Source organism: Etheostoma spectabile, chromosome 3 (genome assembly GCF_008692095.1).
Source record: "Etheostoma spectabile isolate EspeVRDwgs_2016 chromosome 3, UIUC_Espe_1.0, whole genome shotgun sequence".
Classification (NCBI taxonomy): domain Eukaryota; kingdom Metazoa; phylum Chordata; class Actinopteri; order Perciformes; family Percidae; genus Etheostoma; species Etheostoma spectabile.
Window position 1 is genome coordinate 1696077 of NC_045735.1, and position 4326 is coordinate 1700402.

The 4326-nt window shown below is 39.9% G+C and overlaps 1 protein-coding gene and 2 long non-coding RNA genes across 4 annotated transcripts in view; 1 reads left to right on the forward strand and 2 right to left on the reverse strand.

Moving 5' to 3' along the window:
* pld3 (phospholipase D family member 3) overlaps positions 1 to 1171 on the reverse strand; it is a 12602-nt gene extending 11431 nt beyond the window's left edge. Inside the window, exon 1 of one of the 2 annotated variants that reach the window (XM_032512069.1) lies at positions 990 to 1171. The gene's annotated coding sequence lies outside the window, so the exon portion shown is untranslated. Of the gene's footprint in view, positions 1 to 985 lie in introns of both variants that reach the window. The other variant, XM_032512068.1, reaches the window with a different exon arrangement.
* Positions 1 to 4326, reverse strand: part of LOC116687006 (uncharacterized) — a 22221-nt gene that overhangs the window by 12483 nt on the left and 5412 nt on the right. The window contains exon 2 of the long non-coding RNA XR_004331444.1: positions 2013 to 2024. This is a non-coding gene — a long non-coding RNA (uncharacterized LOC116687006). The remainder of the gene's footprint in view (positions 1 to 2012; positions 2025 to 4326) is intronic.
* Positions 1 to 4326, forward strand: part of LOC116687005 (uncharacterized) — a 15134-nt gene that overhangs the window by 8976 nt on the left and 1832 nt on the right. The gene's annotated exons all lie outside the window — the stretch shown is intronic.

Sequence of the window (4326 nt, forward strand, 5' to 3'; positions counted from 1 at the left end):
TCATTTGAAAGCCATGATGTCTCTCTCTCTCTCATGGGTGGGCCAAATTCTCTGGGCATGCAAAGCAGAGAAAGGCGAGGTAACCGTGCCCCTTATGAGGTCATAAGGAGCAATATTCCAGATCGGCCTATCTGAGCTTTCATTTTCTCAAAGGCAGGGCAGGATACCCAGAGCTCGGTTTACACCTATCGCCATTTCTAGCCACTGGGGGACCTTAGGCAGGCCGGGGGAACTCATATTAATGTTAAAAAAATATTTTCATTTTCATGCTATGGTGCCTTTAATCTACAGGCGTTATCGGATGGAACACCTTGATTAAATGAATTAACCTGGAAAGTATTTTCAGATCTTGTGAAAAATCGTGAAGGTTACACATTTGTTTTCCTTTCATTGAGTTTTGAGAAGCAAATGATCTCTGTTATCTCTAGAGTCAAAGTATACGAACAAGCATGTCTCGTCTTGGAGTGTGCCTGATGTGTTAGGTCTGGCTGACTGGGGCATGTAATTATTGGTGGCAGAAGACAAAGAAGGCTCGTTTGTCTGTGCAGAGGAACAAATCACATTAGAGAAAACAACTCAGAGAAGAACAAGTGACACAAGAGTTTGGGCTCAAGTTGTACGAGTGAGGTTAAGTCCCAATAGATTACTCAACTCATAAATTACCCAAACGAATAAGAAAAGAGCAACCCACTTATTGTGTGCGATTCAGACTAGATAACACTGTGGTGACATTAGCTAGCTAGTAGAAAGCTAGCTAACAACTTCAATGTAGCTAATGTTGTTAACTTTGAAGTGTCATAAAAAAACATTAGGTTAAAAAAACATAAATAGGACAACCCCAGTCCTGACTGTCACGTCTTTACTACGACGAAACAACCGGTAGTTTACACTGGGACCAGCTTTTGGTTGACTGAGCAGTCGAAGAGTCGCTGACAGGGCAGAACAAAAACAAGTCACTTTCAGCTTTGTTTGACAGTCAACCTACCTGATTTTCGTGCGTCCAGGTTCATTAAAATCCCGCATATAAACGCGTTGACGTCTGTTCTTCACACACAATCACATTTACAGTTGTGGTTTTATTGTTAAATAGCCTACACGAAGAAGAAAAAAAAGAAGCTTATTCGCGGCGCCGTTGTTAAAAGTAACAGGACAAACAGGACAGTGAGGTCACGTGATCACAAGCCGGACAGCCAATTAAATGAGAGTTGTCTGCGTGACGTAAGCAGGCAAGTTACAGTAGCGCAGTCCTCAATTGTAACCACAGGAGGGCGCTGTCCCTCCACGTTAGCGACCCAGCAGGACATTTAATTAAACGTTTTTCTTTCATTCACTTATTAAAAATTTCCCAGTCAAAAAGGCACACTCAAGACCATGAAAACAAACAATAACAACAAAGCGAGCGGTATCAATAAAAAATTAAAGAAATCACAAAACAGCAATAAACAGGCCTAATAGTGAAAAAAGCAGGAAAACATTCAATTTATAAACGTCCATGGCGACGGTTTGTCCCAGGGGGCGTGATGCCGGCCGGGCACGCTCAAGGTCTTACATAAGCTCTGACCTGACTTCCCGGATGAAGACTCCTACCTGTCCTTCCTCCCAAGAAAGAAGAGCATAACGGTCAACTTTCAACTTTCAAGTAACCCATCAAGAAGCAGCATTATGAAATGTTGTAATATTCTTTAATTACACGATGGAAAACGAGTTGTCTTTGGAGTCAAGGAGGAACGATTACAAGTCTGAGCTCAGCTTCTTCTATCAGAATCAGAATCAGAATCAGAATCAGCTTTATTTGCCAGGTATGAGGACACATACGAGGAATTTGTCTTTGGAGCATCGTTACTCACACTGTGCTTACACATACATATCAACCAAAACAGAAATATACACACTAATATATACACAATATATACATACTCTAAACAGAAACATTATAGAGGCACGAGTGCAATGAAGAGATCAATACAATTAATCAAATCAATACAGTACTAGCTGTGTTTAGACCCACAGACAAAGATTCAGACCTGGATTTAAACAGGCACATTAAGACAATTACAAAGTCTGAATATTGGTTGAAGGACTTATGTCAAGACAGAAGAGTTTTCTTTTTGACTCTGCCTTTTATTAAATCAAATGATTCTATTCTTGTTGACTTTTTTTAAAATACATGATATATTCTATTTAAGCTTATTTGAGCTCTTTAATGTACTGTTTTAATAGTTTAAAAAAAATAAAATAATTTATACTCTTTATTGATCCCCAATGGGGAAATTACAATTTACACTATGTTGTTATTACACACTACACACATGCCTAAAATACACACACACATGCTCAGCTCCTATACAATAGAGGGATGTTGTTCGGGGCCTTGCTCAAGAGCACCTTGGCAGTGCCCAGGAGGTGAACTGGCATCTCTCCAGCTACCAATGAGTTATATCTTTTAACTCCTTTATAAAAACTTATATTTTGAGGCCTTCTCTGGCTGCAGGGTTTTAATGCAGTCTCATTTATCAAACATTTAACAGAATTAACAGCTGATCTGCTTCTGTCCTTCTCTTAGCTGCACTCTGGCCTTTAGTTTTATGCTCTCTAGTTGTGGTAATATGTCATACCAATACAACATTTTGTTGAGTAATGCACTAGTGATCCATTAGTTTAACTGTATTTTCGCAGGTAACCAGGACTTGTCTTCCTTTTCCTCGCCATAGTAGACGTACTGGAGAAGACCGTGGTTGTCATGTCATTTAGACGAGTCTGGCTATCCGCCATGCTGGGTGTAGTCAGGGTGGAGAATCTGGGGCTTCATTTTGACTGGCGACATGAGCCGCTTTACTTCTGGTTGGCAGATTTAAATGCTGCTGTGCTGACAGTCTATTTGGGCAGCATGGATCATTTAGCTGAAAAATAGATGCGAGATTGATACACTCTATGTGAAGGAAAATTGCAGATGCACAACATTTTAGATTTTTATTTATGTGGAGCATGCAAAGTCTACCAAACCATAACTACATTTCCGTTTGAAAAGCTCTTTGTGTGTTTTGGTATTTTATTGAGCAGGAAGCTGGACAGCTGTGTGGGAGAGGAGTCATCATCTGGCATCACCTTATTTCTGCAGTTTATTTACTATTTTAGGGGTTTCCCCACTTAAACTATCTTGTTTGAACGCTTGTCTGTTCAACCTTTTAAGGGATAAAACCACACCCAACGATGATCTCTTTTTAAATTATACTATAAAGCCGAGATCTTCATCAGGGGGTCCGTGAACCCTTGGGGGTTCCTTAGAGTTTGTACAGTTTTTTTCTTTTTTTTTGTGAAAAAGAATAATAATTGGATTTACATATTGAAGAAAAGCTCACTATAGGTTAGGTAGCTACTATGGTAGCCACACAGCTCAGATTCACTGTGCTTTCCATACATATGTTTAACATTAAAACATGATGATGTCCATTAGTTTTCATCCATTCGGCCCGGTTTAATATGCAACTAAATTTTATACAGGATATGTTGTACATCATCTTTCTTTCAGCTAAGGAGTCCTTGGCTTGAAAACCATTGAAGACCCCTGATATAAAGAACAGAAACAGGGACAAGAGATACACGCATTTCACACCTACATACAAATATATCAATTCTGCTTGAAACATCGTTTTCTCAGGAGTTTGAAAGTGTCAACATGGCTTTGGATCAGTAACTCTAACCGGTCTGATGATCTTACCTCGACAGGAGGCGCCACAGTGCCAGCACGGACCATAGACTTTATAAAACTAGGCGCAGACTTCTTGATCTCTGAGATCTTCAGACATGAGTTCTGGTTGGGAAATGGAGAGAGGATAGCAAGGGAGAAGAACAACAGAGTGTAGTTCATTTCCTCCTAACAGCTCACTGTACTGTGGAAAATCCATTAAAAGCATGACGTGAAAAACCCGATGATAAATGTGGCTTCATAAAAGGTGTGGTGAGTGGCCATGTTTCCTTTTGTCAGGGGCGAAACCTGCTGTTTGATAAGAGGGAAAAATCCAAGATGATTACACCCTCCTTGCTGTAGTAGTGTATAGATTTTAATTTTTTTTGGAGCAATATGACCATTGTCACTACCAAACGGGGTACTCAAGGATACTTTTAAGTGTGTTTTATTTTCCCTGTGATGTGTGTGTCATGTGTGGCTGTGCAGGGGTTGAGTAACCATGGAGACCATATCCTAAAATATCCTAGACAACTTTATTTCTTTACAACAGCTTAGGCCGAGTTATGGCGAGGTTATAAAACGGTGACGTACTTCACTTCCGCAGTATTCTGTCCTCTCCTACTAAGTGAGGCTTTTTT